The 17,013-nt window shown below is 45.5% G+C and overlaps 1 protein-coding gene across 4 annotated transcripts in view; it reads left to right on the forward strand.

Annotated features, from left to right (window-relative positions):
- SLC16A7 (solute carrier family 16 member 7) overlaps positions 1 to 17,013 on the forward strand; it is a 579,533-nt gene that overhangs the window by 48,438 nt on the left and 514,082 nt on the right. For 2 of the 4 annotated variants that reach the window (XM_078675564.1, XM_078675573.1), the window contains exon 1: positions 2,261 to 2,473. The exons of 1 other annotated variant lie outside the window; for it this stretch is intronic. The gene's annotated coding sequence lies outside the window, so the exon portion shown is untranslated. Of the gene's footprint in view, positions 1 to 2,260; positions 2,474 to 17,013 lie in introns of those variants that run through there. One more of the 4 variants, XM_078675548.1, reaches the window with a different exon arrangement.

Consider the following 17,013-nt stretch of genomic DNA (forward strand, 5'->3'; position numbering starts at 1 on the left):
TGCCTAGACGATCAATTCCAGGTACATGTAATTTATTTCACATTCAATTGAACACTTTATCACGTTTTATAAGAACAAATATTCCATTATGGCATGGAGGGATACCAATAGTTCGATATGACCTTAATACATGTAAAAGACATACATCACATCCAAATCACAAAACCAAAATCGTGAAAAACATAAATGTCAAAATATTTACAAGAACAAACACCATTCATATTCTCAATAGCCTCCTATCATTTGGAGGACAACAGTCAATATATACAAAACAGAGAACAGGTGGACTTTCTCTTATGTTTCTGTCACATGAGTGTGGCTCACTGGTTAGAGGAGGCAGACCCTGATGCAGAGGTCAGACCCGGGACCAGGGTTCAATTCCCGACGCGGCAGGGTCTTGAGCTCAAAATGTCCACGGACTCGATAATTCTCGCCTCAGTGCCTACTCGAATCATGGGTTCACACTCTGCAACTCTGGGCAATAGCTTGCTTAATCTCCACTACGGCCCCACTGCGATGGGATGCCTGGTCTTCACCTTGGGGATGCCCAGTAGGGGTTATCTCACAGGGAAAGCCAGGACGGGTTCCCAAAGCAAGCGCTAAGAGACCTGCCGGTGATTTGGTGCTATATAAATCGAAATTAAACAGCATTTTGTGATTGTAAGATAACAAATATATCTTGGAGTGTGTCAGAACGGCTAAGTATAGTAAGAGGCGTCTTGCTTCTTTGAAGTGTGGGTTTCAATGTGATTTTTTTTACTGGTGAATAAATAATGGGCCATACAGCTCGGGGAGGATTATTGGTTAATAGAGGCACTAAGTCGTTTATTTTAACCTTGGGGTAAATAGGATTTCACGAGCTCTCAACTATTAAGCAGCAGATGCAGTAGCTTTGATACAGGACAAGGTTTAATGGACTAAATCCTTTCTGGCCGTTTAGAATAATAGACATTTTGAAACTGCTCTTCTTGGCCAGACGTCCCTCTGATTACTTATGTCTGAGAATATCCATAAGTGTAGACCAATCCCACCTACTGACTCAATGTAGCTAGTATTGGTCTGAAAGTGGGGCACATGTGGAAAGCCAGAACAATTCAACTTCGTTTGTTTGCTTCTAACCCCTAAACCCAGCCAATTAAAATAGCGTTTGGCAGTATTTTTCCAAGACTTCGCAAAAGAGAGTGCGAGAACCGGCCAACTGGTCAAAGAAAATGTACACCCAGGAAGAGATAGTATACTCGCTGACTGGGTAGCTCAGGTATTCAGACATTCTTAAATTGCCTACAGATGGGAAGACCGCCAATCGGAGGATTATATGTATTGGGCATCGCACAAGCCAGACAACCCTGAATGTGACTACGTTATTTCAAGGCAAATATGACACAAATCTGCCTCGCAGTCTCATCAATTAGGTCAATCTTTTTTGTCAGACTACTCTCCGGACTAACTTATATTACATCTCAAAAGCTGACGGGCAACTGCTGTGGGGTCACTGAGACGCAGCCTTTAGGGTCGTTTCAAGGACCAGTAATGTTGAATGACCCTCCTCTACCCATCGGTATACAAGTATGTATGTATACCACATAACCTTGTAAAGAACAACATTGATACCATACGCTGGCATAATGGCCAACACATATTAACCCAACCCCATCACATACGTGTGCCAAGGAAGACACCCGTTCAGAGACTCAATGGGATTTCCATGAAATGCATTGGTCGATTCTTTTCCCAATTTAAGGGTCCTACTCCTAACACCTGCATCACTCACTAAAATCTCACATCCCTCATCCATCAGTATCCTATAGTCTGACTGAGGTGCATTAAACACACTCTACTGTGTGCGGAGGTACATTTGCGGTTCCTGCTCTGGTGAGTATTATCAAAACAAATTCAGCACCGTCAGTGTTCGTGCTTACTATTGAGCAATCTGAGGACAAAACCGAGCAGATCGGAAAAAACGATTGGATGAACAGATGCAGGGCGGAACAGCTGTCCTTGCCCCTCTACAATCATCAACAAGATGTGGTTTATCAAAGCTACTTGTCAAGAGAGTAAGGCGGCCTCCATCTTCCTCCTTACCAGAGCCTTACTCGGAGCTGTACAGGTTTATCGTGGGGGTGGGGTGTAGGTGGAGGGGGGTGTGTGTGTGTAGGGGGCATCAGTTTGACGACCACTTCGTTTGAAACCAGCAAAGAAAAAAAAAGACTCCGCCACGCATTAGCCACTGCTGCAACTCAAAACTCCTTTCTTGCCAGTGGAAGGTCACACATACCGAGAGCGCGAGCGCGCTGCCAGCTCCTGCTTGTGTTAAGTAAACAGTTGGAAAGGAGCAGGTCGTGTCAACCAATGGGGACGGGAGCTCGCTTTCATAGACGTGCACTGCTTCAAGGGCTCGGGAAAGGTGTCAAGCCACTGTGTAGCTTGCTGCAAGATCTACACACTCCAGGACCTCACACCATCACATTCTCAGGTGCGGTACGCTTTTTGTTAACTTTAGTTCGAGCGCATGAATGTGAGTTTAATCATCACTTGTATATTTGTACAAAGCCAGCATGTTTTACTTAGGCCAGGGAGTTTGTGGTCTGCCGGGATTTTCGTGATCTGCAGTGATCTTTTCAGGTTTTAAAATACCTTATAATTCCTAATTATCAAACAGTATTATAAATAATTTTTTAACTCATCTTCAATGTAATGTTCTACGGTGTACAGCCGACTTTGCATTGAATTGAGAGTGTTGTCTGCCATTTAGTTGTAACTTCCTGATCTTTGACAGCAAGAAAGGCTGAGCTGACTGTGTCTGCAAGCCTTCAAATCATTAGGGGACAGAGTTTCCTCTCTGTTCTCGTTTTCCAGGTAGATTTACGAATACAAAGAATTCTGAATACTTGAGAAATTTACAGGAAACTGCAATGCTGCCTAAACAATCTACAGCCGTAATGTTATCGTGCAATCTATATTTGTAGTATTTCATTGTCTTCAGTTTGGTCCTTATAAAATCGTGCAAATGATTCGAGTAATAAGTATATTTCTGACATTACATTCATATGCTTAAATTTAAAAAAAGTTTCGTAATCTATGTATTTGTTACATTAGCTATTAGAAGTATTTGCTTTATAACTTAAGAGTGGCTTGAACTATACCATAGTAATATGTCCTAGTCATGTTTTATTTGAAACTTCAGCTTTCAAAGCTATTTTTGGTAGGAAAATAGCTAATTCAGTTAAGCGCTTGCTGATAAGATCAGGGTAATCCGCAAGTTTGGGGCAGTTTAAATCCCAGCCAGGCTCACTCAACCCTTCGCACTAGCTAGGTGGATATGTACAGTAACAGTAGAGGTAATTGGGTAATAACTACTTCTGTCCTGCCCTTTACTTTAAATCCATGTATAAAGATAAGAGCGACTTTTTGGTTTTTAGGGAACATAGGTACACACAAAAAAAATGAGGCAGTTCAATACGGAATTACATAGGAAACACCTTTCTATATCCTTTTTAAAGTCAGTTGTCACCTGTCCATGAACTTCTGTACTGACCTTTTGACTTTTGACTTTGACATTAATTAAACAGGGAGGCAGTAAGAGGATAACAATGAGACCTTATAGTGTCGAAAGAGATTTCAATAGAATTTAGACCACTGTTCGGTAGCATGTGTAACAAAAGGCTAAAGTGGTGTACTGGCGAGTGTTGAGGCGGATGGTGAAAGTTGTACAAAGAAAATCCATATTTCTCATAAGAACTGTCAGTAGCTCAATGCAAATCTGTTAACGTTTTGTACCCCAAACTGGATGAAGTCCTCATCCAGACAGGAAGTGTATAATAGGTGCTCCAAGGTAATGATATGTCTATGTAGTGTATTCTAAGTACAAGGTTTATGCCATTGGTTTACATGTGCACAATTGTCAATATTGGTGCACAGATCTTTTTAGAATAGCTACTTGTTAGATTAGTTCTAAAGAATGTGCCATGGTGGTGCTCAGCCAGCGATGGTGTCACAATGAAGTGGAACAGCCCCATTTCATAAAGTTTGATGTTTTCTATTTTTATCAGGTTTATTGGAGTCTAATATTTTAAAAGCTTTGCATTACACAGTTCCGTGGTTCCAAAGCAGATACTGCAAAAACAGTAGGACATAAAACATCCATCATACAATCAAAGAAATATTCATAGAATTCTTCTTTGGTCAAATTTGAAGAGTTGTATTTAGAATGCCATCTGATTTGCTATGTCTTCACTTATGGCTCCAAACTTTGAATGCATGTGTCAAACTGCACAGGTTCTTCCGACTGTATTAAGTACCTCAATTCTGGAATGCAGTACAAGTGAAGGCCAGTGTTAAGATTGGCTCACCTCCTAAATCCTACTAGAGTTGACAAAATGTTGATCTGTCAAGAGCAGTGTGAGAATGTTGAATTTCCATTTTGATTATATGAGACTAGCCAGAGAATAAAGAGCAGACCGAAACTAGCAAGTAATGATTATGGGACACCAGCCTAAATGGTGTTTCCAGTGTCCAAGTATGATGTGGTTACAATGTCAGTTGTTGTTTTCAGTTTATCTGAACCCTGCAGCTGTTTGATGTTTTGGTCTGTTGTTAGCCAAGACCCTTGGCTTTTTATGCAACTATATATGCTGTGCATACTTAATTGCAGGGGCTTTAAGTCAGACCTCTTCATCCATTGGTCTGCTATAGAGTCTTTCACATTTTGTTTCCAACAACTACCACGGCATACAACATTGAGTACAAGGCCAGCCCATTTCAACCATTGGCTTACCTGACTTTGAGCAAAATGTCCACATCCCCACAACAGATAGTTTCTTCAGTCCCAGGGACTACTAGTGGAAAGTGAGCCTTTACATCAAATATATATATATTTTGGCTATAGTTTGACAGTTTTCAACATGTGGAATGCCAGCCTGCCCATATCAGGCTCATGAAACTACATGATAGAGAAACGGTAAAATTAAAAAATAAGTTTACCATGAAAATGTTGTTTCGCGGAAAAAACAATATGTCATTTAGAGAAACTTAAGGGGGTAGAGTTTTTAGGATGGGGAAATCATAGATAGAGTAGGGGGGAAGTACTGAAAGTAATATCAAAAAAGAAATGAAGTTGGCAGTTAGAAGATGTATAACAAGCAATGGCATAGCCAATAGGTATCGCTTTTGGGAACTTATAAGTATTTATTTATGCAGCACAATATCCTTTGTGCAACCATATCAACCGTTGCATGGCTAAACAGTTATAATGTCACAAAGGCGAGACCTTGTTTTCCTTAGATTTTGATCCGTAAAATCTGGAGACGTTACAATATTTTGCAACACAAAATCTTTAAGTACAACACAACATACTGAATCCCCTCTAGCTGATGCTGTGGTGGTGCTGAGTGATGCTGTGGTGGCCCTTAGTGATGCTGTGGTGACCTCGAGTGATGCTGTGGTGGTGCTGAGTGATGCTGTGGTGGTGCTGACTGATGCTGGGGTTGCGCTGAGGTATATTGTTGTGGCCCTGAGTGATGCTGTGGTGTGCTCACTGATGCTTTGGTGGTTCTGAGTGATGCTGTGGTGGTGCTTAGTGATGCTGTGGTTGCCTCGAGTGATGCTGTGGTGGTGCTGAGTGATGCTTTGGTGGTGCTGACTGATGCTGTGGTTACGCTGAGTGATATTGTTGTGGCCCTGAGTGATGCTGTGGTTGTGCTGAGTGATGCTGTGGTGGTGTAGAGTGATGCTGTGTTGGCCCTGAGTGATCCTGTGGTGCCGCTGAGTGATGCTTTGATGTCGCTTAGTGATGCTGTGGTTTTGCTCAGTGTTTCTGTGGTTGCGCTGAGTGATGCTGTGGTGGTGCAGAGTGATGCTGTGGTGCAGAGTGATGCTGTGGTGGCACTGAGTGAAGCTGTGGTGGTGCTGAGTGATGCTGTGGTGGCGCTGAGTGATGCTGTGGTGGCGCTGAGTGATGCTGTGGTGGTGCTGAGTGATGCTGTGGTGGCGCTGAGTGATGCTGTCGTGGCGCTGAGCGATGCTGTGGTGGTGCTGTGCGAAGCTGCTGGTGCGCTGAGTGATGCTGTGGTGGTGCTGACTGATGCTGTGGTGGTGCACAGTGATGCTGTGGTGGTGCTGAGTGATGCTGCCGTGACACAGTGTTTTTGCTAGTTAGAGTGGGTAGAAGAGGGGTTGAGGGGTAGAAGAGGGATAGAAGAGGGGTAGATGGGTAGAAGAGGGGTAGAAGAGGGGTAGAGGGATAGAATAGGGGTAGAAGAGGGGTACAAGAAGGTAGTAGAGGGAAAGAGGTGTATAAGAGGGGTAGTAACGGGGTAGAGGGGTAGAAGAGTGATAGAAGAGGGTTAGAGGGGTAGTAGAGGGGTAGAAGAGGGGTAGAAGGATAAAAAGAGGTGTAGAGGCGTAGAAGAGAGGTAGAAGTGGGTAGAAGAGGGATAGAAGAGGGGTAGAAAAGGGGTAGAGGGGTAGAAGGGTATAAGAGTGGTAGAGGGGTAGAAGAGTAGAGGGTTAGTAGAGGTGTAGAAGAGGTATAGAAGAGGGGTAGAAGGTCTAGAGGGGTGGAAGGGTAGAAGAGGGATATAAGGGTAGAAGAGGGATAGAGGAGTAGAAGAGGGGTAGAGGTGTTGAAGAGGGGTAGAGAGGTAGAAGGGGGTAGAAGAGGGGTAGAGGGGTAAAGGGTGGTAGAGGGTTAGAAGAGGGGTAGAAGAGGGGTAGAGGGGTAGACGAGGGTAGAAGAGGGGTAGAAGTGAGTAGAAAGGGGTAGAAGAGGGGTTATGGGGTAGAGGGGTAGAAGAGCAGAGGGGTAGAAGAGGGGTATAAGGGTTGAAGAGGGTTAGAGGCTTATAGGGTTGAAGGGTAGAAGAGGGATAGATTAGGGGTAGGTTGGTGCAAAGAAGTGGCAGTGTGAGCACTTAACAGTCCAGCCTGGAATGTTTGCCCGTCCAAAAAAGCTTACAAGGCGGGGATGGACATGTTGGAACAAGTGTCTAGTGAGAAGTACAGGCAAATGAAACTGACGAAAACAGAGGGGGAGAAGGGGGGGAGTGCGAGCGGGGCAGCATGAGTCACAGCAATCTAAAAAAAAAAGCTGACTAGAAGAGCTGATTGGCAATTTGAGGATAGGTCGCTGAGGGAGATCAATTTTAGGCAGCTCATCTGGGTGCCTACACCTCCATCTGCAGTCTGCAGTATTGTCGTTGTCTGTAGCATAGGAAGTCCTGCAACAAATAGGTAGTCTAACTTCCTTTGCTGTCTAAAATGGTTGCAGGACCATACAGTGCACCTGGCCAGGTCGATGCCCGCTCTCGGCCAACTGACAGGGGAACAAAGTGCAGTGTTCAGTAAGCACAACGCCATACTGTCAATTGTGTGAATAAATCATAGGATGGTGCCAGAAGTGCACAAAGTGTGCTTGAGCGCAGTAGTTTTACAACTCCGTATTCCAAACTCACATGCTCTACCTCCCCCAGTGCACCTCAATGCAATGCATCTGGCCATGTTGATGCCCATGTCAGGCGACTGGCAGAGAAACAGTGGGTGATGCACCTACAACAGATTGTCGACTTTCCAAGTAGGGTAGAAAAGGCGTGGGTTGGTGCAAAGATGTGGCAGTGTGAGTACTTTGCCCACCCAAAAAAGCTTACAAGGTGGGAATGGACATGTTGGAAGAAGTACAGGCACATGAAACTGACAAAAACAGAGGGGGATAAGGGAGTGGGGAGTGCGAGCGGAGCAGCATGAGTCACAGCAATCTAAAAAAAAAAAAAAAGCTTTCAAGAAGGGCGGGGGAGAAAGAAGGGGATAGTGAGGGGGTAGTGCAAGCAGAGGTGACGAAAAGGGCGGGGGGAGAAGGGCGGTGTAAATCTGCACTTTAAAACACCTTTTATTCTATCTAGGGTGATTCTATGGCTTCGTGAGGCCATCTGACTATGTCATGTGCTTATATTGCCTCTACTTAAATCATGTACTCCTGCACTTTAAAACAGCCATGTGACTTTATGATTTTATGAGTTCCTCTGATAAAGTTGTGTGCCATGTTCGCACTGCTGTTTAGCCTGTACATTTGCACTTTAAAACACCTTTTTCACTTTCCTGGGGTCTATACTCATGCAATAGCACAATTCCTTAGGGTTCTATTTTCTTGGTTTGGTTTCGAAACTGATTTTTGTTTTCTCTTCTCTTGCGAGAATTTTAATTAATTCCCGCAAATAAAGTTTACTTACGTACTTAATTAAGAAATTATATAGCTGCTCAACTTGGAGCCCTTAGCCCTCTGCAAACAAAATAAATAAATACCACCATTAACCAGTGCAATTCAAAGCAGAAGGACCAAATGAACTAGGCAGCCATGTGGCTGTTCTATTGTTTCATTTTTTATAACGCTGAGGGCCTAGCATCTCTCCAACAATAACGTTTTTCGAAAATATTACAAAACAAAAACGGGCATTGACAAAGCAAAAAGACTGTCAACTAACACCAGATCTAGTGGCTTTGCCAGAGCTTGCTGTCAAAATTGTTATGGTAATCTAGGAGATTGAATTTGACCCGAGTTAATCATTCGTTTCTCATTAATTACTAGTGATTAAAACAAGACGGTCATTAAAGAGGGCAAGGCCGTGCCGCTTGCATCCTAGGTATTGTATATATGCCACTCACGGTAATTTGGCTTTAAATGATTGCTGTTTTAACTTTGTCGTAAGTTCCACCAGTTTAATTCATTTCAGTGGAGTATTTAAAGCCCCCTTGGCGGTTTTATCTCAGACTTCCTATTCATTGCACCCGACTGCTGACCGGTCTGGAATGATATGAAATACCCGGACTTTACCATTAACCATACCACGGTGACTGCAGTGGCAGGCCCCAGCTTCACCTTTAAAAAGTTCCATAGTAGCATTGCTTTTGTGGTGATTGGATCTGACCTATACAATTAAGAACATTCTTTTAAAGTTAAATATATATTGTTTTATATTTGCTCACACACTATACGTTATACTACAGTCAATTATTGCTTTGGGGTCAATGTAGAGTGACGTAAGCCTGGAAACGAATCCAGTGTGCTGCGCATGCGTACAGTCCACTGACCTCCCACAGGTGGAATGCAGTCCTGATACCCAGCGCACTGATCTCACGCCGCACGTGTGCGCATTGACTGGCAGAGTTTACTAGTGCCTCTGACACAATCGCCTCCCCATGGGGCGCTGATGACATGGAGTGCAAATGTGACACGCATTTCCAGCTCCCCTAGACTTTCTTTCAGTGAGCATTACGTAAAACTATGTGTACAAAAATAGCACAATAAATACCTGAGTATGGATAAACGCATACATTACGAGATGGTACCTTTACGCTTGAATCTTGAGGGAATGCACATAAATGTCCAGATGGTAGTGAACTACATACTGGCAAACATGTCAACGTAAACACTTGCCATGAACAAGTCGAATGATACACGATTCGTCCCACAGTGTTCAAGCTTTTAAAACATTTTTCATTTTATAGAATAGTTTCTGCTTCTTTTGTTATTTTCTTCCGGCCAATCTGAGGTACCTATGGTAGGTGTAGAACTGCACAGAGTCCATTCTGAAACCACGATTCACACATGTGGAACCCAGAAGCGTTTCTCTTCTAACTTCTCCGAGCGCATAACATTTTATTTTAAGAATCTGGACGGTTTATTTTAAAGACATCCAGGATGTTGTGACCCTAAACTAACGACCTGAAGTAGATTCGAAAGTATTGAGACTTTAATTAGCCTTTTTTTAGTAATTATTCAATCAACCTTCGCTTCTTATGAGAAGTCTGTAAACCACCCTCATAAGAGAGAGCCGTCTCAGAATTGGGAGGGGGGAGTGCATGAGTCATAGCAATCTAAAAAAAAAAGCTGACGAGAAGGGCGGGGGGAGAAAGGAGGGGATAATGAGGGGGTAGTGCAAGCAGAGGTGACGATGAGGGCGGGGGGAGAAGGGCGGGGGTAGTGCAAGCAGAGGAGCCTGAATAAAGCTGACGAGGAGGGAGGGGGAGAAAGGAGGGGGTAGTGTGAGCAGAGGAGCCATTAGAACAAGGCTTAATGAGATAAGAAAGGCAGATGGCGGCTGCGCGTGTTCACGCGCACATGCACACAAGCTTTAGGCCAGGAAAAGCTTCTGGTTAGCTCTTTGAAAAGCCCCTTACTAAAAGTCGAGCAAGCAGTGCATGCGCTGCTCTAGGCTTGACTTAAAAAAGTAAAGGAAGGGAAGGGGAAGTAACAAAATAGAAGGGAACAAGCATTTACAATGCAATAGGTCTCACAATGACATTGTTCTGAGCTATTGTCATTGAAAATGTTAATGTCATGCACTGAAGCTGTCTCTTTCCCGTCACTCACTGCATTAATGCCCAGGTACCCTGGCAGTCACTGAAGCTGTTTCTCTCTTGTCAGTCACTGCAATAACCCTCTAGTCCCAGGTTCCCTGGCAGTCACTGAAGCTGTCTCTTTCTCGTCACTCACTGCATTAATCCCCTAGTCCCAGGTGTCCTGGCAGTCACTGAAGTGGTCTCTCTTTCTCAAGTCACTGCGTTAATCCCCAGTGTGTGACCAGTGTGAGAGGAGCCTGGCATTAGTCGCTTGTAAACACAGGGGGGCCGCGCACGCACGTCACTCCTGTCCCGGCACACCGGCAGGTGAACAGGAAGGAAGTGGCCAACCACCGATCCACGGGGGCCGCCGGATCCTGCCCTGGCAGGAGGGGCTGTTTGCACTGGACTTCACCTGTGCAGGTGTGTAAAGAGGAGCCTGAGGTGGGAGGGTGAAGTGAGGGGGAGGGAAAGTACGAAGGTGCAGTGGGAGAGAATGAGCAGGAGAGACAGAGGCATCGAGGTGGAAAGAGAGAACCAGAGGCAGACAGCAAGGGAAGAATGAAACAGTGACAGAGAGTGACCGGCAAAGACTGCCCGCACGAGTATTATCGAGGCAGGAGAGACAAACCTAACCTACAATTTAAAAAGTGAAACTGCACCTGCGGAAATGCATCTCGACAGCGGCTAAAAGCACGTGCGGGCTGAAGGCAGATGACATGGGCCCCTTTAGCTGTTCGTTTCCCACCCCTTCTTTCTTCACTTCTCTTCTCCTCCATTCTTCTTTCTCACTGCCCTCCCACCATACTTGTCTCTCTCTTTCTCCCTTCTCGTCCTTGTGCACCTATAATGGTTACTGTCTGGACACAAAATGCTATGTTTACTCCAGGCCGCACCCAGGGGAGGGTTCTGGTGCACACAAAGGCTGCCTGTGTAAGGGTTGCTTTACTGATGCTCCACAGGGGACCCATCTGAGCACACACACCCAGAGCACACACCCCAGGCACACCCCGAGCACACACCGATTGGGTGTACAGTGACCTCAACTATGGGTGATGTCTCCATGATGCCGGAATTCAAGAGAAGGCCCTGGCCTGGACCACATCCTTCCTCTCCGGCAGAACCCAGAGCATCCGCCGCCCACCCTACCGCTCAACAACTACTGAGAGCATCTGCGGTGTCCCACAGGGATCCTCCCTCAGCCTGACGCTGTTCAATATCTACATGGCACCACTCGCCCACGTCGCACGACAACATAACCTCAACATCATCTCATATGCCGACGACACCCAGCTGATCATATCCCTCACCGAAGACCCCCACACCGCCAAAGCCAACCTCCACAGAGGAATGAAGGCCGTAGCCGACCGGATGAAGGACAGCAGACTGAAGCTGAATTCAGACAAGATGGAAGTCCTCATTCTCGGACCCACCCCATCAGCTGGGACGACTCTTGGTGGCCCACATCGCTAGGCACAGCCCCGGAACCCACAGACCACGAACGCAACCTGGGGGTCATCCTCAACTCCACCCTCTCCATGACCAGGCAAGTCAACGCCGTCTCCGCATCCTGATTCAACACCCTCCGAATGCTCTGCAGGATCTTCAAATAGATCCCTCCCGACACGAGAAAAACAGCTTCCACACCCCCACCCGAAGCCTCCGCTCAGCCAACCTTGCCCTCGCCACAGTTCCTCGCATCTGGAAAGCCACCGCCGGCGGCAGATCCTTCTCCTACCTCACCGCCAAGACCTGGAACACTCTCCCTACCAGCCTATGACAGTCTCAGGACCTGCTGGCCTTCAGAAGACTTCTCAAGATCTGGCTCTTCGACCAGTAGCGCCCCCCCTACCCAGCACCTTGAGACCCTCACAGGTATGTAGCGCACTTTAGAAATGCAGTGATTGATTGATTGTCCCTCACAGTGGACTCATCTGAGCACACACCCGAGCACACACCGTGAGCACAAACCCCGGGCACACACTGACTGTGTGTACAGTGACCTCTCCTATGGGTGGCTTATTTGTTCCTCACAGTGGACTCATCCGAGCACACACCCCGAGCACACACCCCGAGCACACACCGTGACCACACACCCCGAGCACACACCCAGAGCACACACCCTAAGCACACAACGACTGGGTGCATAGTGACCCCTCTTATGGGTGGCTTATTTGTCCCTTACAGTGGACTCATCTGAGCACACACCATGAGCACAAACCGTGAGGACACACCCCGAGCACACACCGACTGGGTGTACAGTGACCTCTCCTATGGGTGACATCTCTGTCCCTCACAGTGGAATCATCTGAGCACACACTGACTGGGTGTACAGTGACCTCTCTTATGGGTGGCGTCTCTGTCACTCCACATTGGCACTGTCTGAGCACACACCCCGAGCACACACCGACTGGTTGTACAATGGCCTTTCATAAAGGTTGCAACTGCTTCTCCTGTAGGAACCACAGAGCACACACTGTAAGTGATGTATACCTCACATCCTATAGCTCCCGGGCCCTCCCTGTAACCACGCTCTGTGCAGTCCTCTTTAGAGACAGTAGGCGCCCGCCTTCACCACACATCTTTTTCACAAAGGTCTCCTACACCCAGGAGTAGGGGCTGTTGCCGCTTGCTGTGATGTGGTTTGAGCCGTCTCTGCCAAGAACACACACTCAAGCGTCCTTCCAGCAAAGATCACACTATAATCACACAGTTCTCTGTCTAGTGCCTAGACTCCAGGCACTAGCATACTAATGCCTAAGTGTCCTGGCCTTCCCTCATTCTCACCTCACTCACAAGAGTACACAGTGAAAAGAGAGTAGCAAACACTACCCACTTACATCACCGGCCAGACACACACTATTCCATCCGCAGCCCCACCCCCAGGGAGGAGCGTGCAGTCAGGTCACCAGTGCACTCTTGCACCTTGCCAGGGGTGTAAAGCACTACATAACTACAGTATGACGTGCCTCAATGCGCTACGGTAACCTCACTGGCTATCTTACAGAGTTTACATGCGTTAGTATCAAACTTACTTAATAAACGATGCGTTGATTTTAGAACAGAAATACCACATCTTTTCAAAATATCTGTTGTACAGAGCTATAATGCCCACATCAGGCAGATCTAATCTTTATTACACAAATATGAATAAACATACATTCAAATCAAAAATGTTATTTTTTTTCGACTTGGGGAGGATGAAAGGTAGATTTAGCCCTGCCCGGACTCAACCAGCAAGAGGGGTACAATCTCTTCAGCAGGCGCATTGACCTCTCTAACTTCCAAGAGGTCTCGCGCTAGCAACAGCCACCAAACCCTCCCTCTGAACCCAGCTCTTGACTGGTTTCTTAAATCTTCCTGGCTTTCTTGGGATTGGCCCTCCGTGGCCTGTGCCACATGCTCTGAAATGGCACAACGCTGCCTGGTAGTTTGAGACGCCTCTAAAATGGCATAGCTCCACCTGGTATTCTAAAGCGCCTCGGAGATTGCACAGCGCCGCCTGGTATTCTGAAGCACCTCGGAGACAGCAGCCTGTGATTCTGAGGCGCTGTCTCGTATTCTAAAGCGCCTCGGAGGTGACACAGCGCCATCTAGGATTCTGAGGTGCTGTCTGGTATTCTAAAGCACCTCAAAGGTGACACAGCGCCGCCTGAGATTCTGAGTGATGTCTGGTATACTAAAGTGCCTCGGAGATGACACAGCGCCGCCTGGTATTCTAAAGGCAAGTATTTGTTCAGTAAGACTGGCGGGCCCCCTGTTTGACAGCCCCGGGGCGGGAGGCCGGGCGCGGCTGTGTTTAAGGCCCATTGCGTACTATCTAGTGCACCTTCACCTTGCATTTTTCTGGAGGGCTGCAACATGTCCGCTCTGCTACAACTTGGAGTAATGTAATTCTGGCTCTCAGGGAATAATCCCAAAAGCGTTTTCAAAAGCATGCCTTCCACTGTAGTACACAGCAACACCAGAGAGGGGGGCTTTGATGTTCATGTGACCCTGGGCGGCGGAGGGTACATCAGCAAGGGGTGTTTACTTTACCCTGGTCAGTTACTATGCGTCTGTAGCTGACACCTTGTGACAATAAGTTGCTGTAAAGTTAACAAGCTGCTCTTCTGTAGCCTGCCTGGGGTGCACGAGACCTTTGTACTGGGACATTCCTCCCCTCTGCCTTGGATATCCAGGCCTATTAACTCTTCCACGCCGGCCTCTGGCAACGTTCTCAAGGGTCGAGGGACTTTTAGCTGGCAAGCAATGTGTTAACGAACTGCTATTTCACTGCACTGCTCACTTCTGAGGAATGACTCCTCGTCTTGACACTGCGAGCAGTGCGCATTAGAAGCAGGGCCTTGGATGTGACAGCCGGTGCCTCAAATCCGGTCGCTATGCATTAACACGATACAGAGCGCAGGGCTGCCCCAAAGAGCGTCCGCCATCCTTGTCTGGCATGGCAGTCAGACGACAGCAGACCTGCGGCTGCCTGCAATGACGTAACATGGGCACAGGACAGTGGCTTGTCAAAATGGAACACATCACTAGGAAGATTCCTGAAGGGATTGAACAATGAGCAAAGTAAAACAAAAAACCAAAAAAAAGGATGGGCTGGTGTGACTGACTGAAGTGATGGGGCGTCGTCTGAGCATGCATGTGGAGAATTTTTTTTAACTCCACAGAGTAATACACGTATGAAGTGTAGTTTTAGTAGGTACGTCTTCCTGGTATTACCTGTAGCGAAAAGAAACAGCATTTTGCTGGTAAACTCTGAACGCTTTAACCATATAAAATATAATCATCACAGTTAGCATACAGTTGTATACGATTCTCCAACTGGATGAAATTTTAGATAAATGACGATAAAATTTGTGCTTCAGCAACAAGAATGGTCAACTTTCACTTTCGTCTGTCGTGAAAGCTTTCTTGTCTTTATGGGGGCCCCCATAAAGATAAGAAAGCTTTCACGATGGAAGGAAGCCAGACGAGCCCATCCAAGTGGGCCGTCTGACAAAGAGAAAAGTGTACGTCACACTAACCTCTTACCCAATGGCTGGCCACCGTTTAGCATAAACGGTGATGCCGGCCAATGAGAAAGAGGGGCCGGGCTTAAAGCCCGCTAGTGAAAGCTCCTTAAGATCATAAGATCTCGCCGGCGAGACTGCGCATGCGCAACCTACGCAGGCTCAACCTAAAAAAGGGGGGAGGTAACTGAACGGTGTATAGGATGGGAAAACATAAATGGTTAGAGGGAAGGTGTAAAAGTATGAGGAGAAAAGCTGGTGGGTAGAAGATGCATGGGTCATAAGGCAAAAGAAGGGAAGCTAACAAGAAGAAAGGAAGATGAGAGGGCATAGGATGGGAAAACATGGAAGAGGTAGGTAGAAGTAGTGAAAAGTAAAATTAAAGGAGTAAAGCAAGGGATAACAAGACATACATGCATTAAACAAAAGGAACAGGATGTAAAAGGGAGTAAGGTAGCAGGGAGAGAAAGCATGGGCTGAATAAATATAGATGGGTAGGTGAAAATAGTTAAATGGAAATAAAAGCAGTAGTATAGCCAGATGGTAGAACATGTAGCATGGGAGGTAAACAAATAGAAAGGACTGAAAGGGAGGAGGTAGCAGGGAGGCTATTTAGGAAGGGAAACATATTTGGGTAGGGAGAAGTAATAGAAACAAGAGTAATGCAAAAGGGCATAATATGAATGGTATTAGAGATGGGGTAGGGAGGGAGACTAAAAAGGAACCCCTTTTAAAAAGGGGTGCTCATTTGGGGGGTGAAACCCCCTCCAAACAAAAAAACAGAGAGACAAAGATTTCTACAAAAATGTTTCTCTCCAGTTCGGTTTTGTCAAAGTAGAAAAAATAGGAATAAAGAAAAATTGGTAAAAAAAAAGGTTTTATGCAAAACAATCATCACAATCTATTTTTTTAAGTATGTATTCAATCAAACAAACTTTTTAGACAATGATTATTTTCATACAGTGTGTCTTCATACAAAAACCTTTCACAAACCAAATGTACATTGGCAAAGATAAAAGCTCAACAACCAATGCTAGAACCTTTGGCTTTGCTAGTGCTTCCTTTTAATAAGTGTCAGTGAAAAATTGTATATTGGGATATTATATTCATTTGAAGTGACTGTGATTGCATGTGAAATGTTTATCCCAACAATTTCAACAGGGTTTTAATTTTAATCTTGATGGCTTCTGCTCTTCTGTTTATTACGTGAAATGATAAGAGATGTGTTTGTTTAGAAGCTTGGGTGTGATGAGGAAAAATTTTGTTTTTTGAGGGTTTAGTGTGAGAAAGTTGTCAGACAACCACCTTTGGAATTTAATGAGGCCAGCGGGAGAGTAAGAATGCCTTTTAAGGATCATATTTTTGAAAAAAGCTGTATGCAAATCTGTACTTTAGGTTACACAATAAATAATGTTCATATGCATTACCATATTTAGGAAAGTCAATTTGGGAGAGTGATACTTTGATAATAAAATTCCAAGTTCCTTCAGAGAAGGAACATTTGAATTGCTTATATTGACATCAAGGATTTCTTCACAGTAGCTAGTAGATTAAAGTTGTTTTATCATTTTTTGAAAGTTGCATTTGGAAATAGAAACAAAGGTGATTCAACTGAACTCTGTTTTAAGGAAGAATTGATCAATGAGAACACATTTGCATGATTTATCTTCTG

Source organism: Lissotriton helveticus, chromosome 1_1 (assembly GCF_964261635.1).
Source record: "Lissotriton helveticus chromosome 1_1, aLisHel1.1, whole genome shotgun sequence".
NCBI lineage: Eukaryota > Metazoa > Chordata > Amphibia > Caudata > Salamandridae > Lissotriton > Lissotriton helveticus.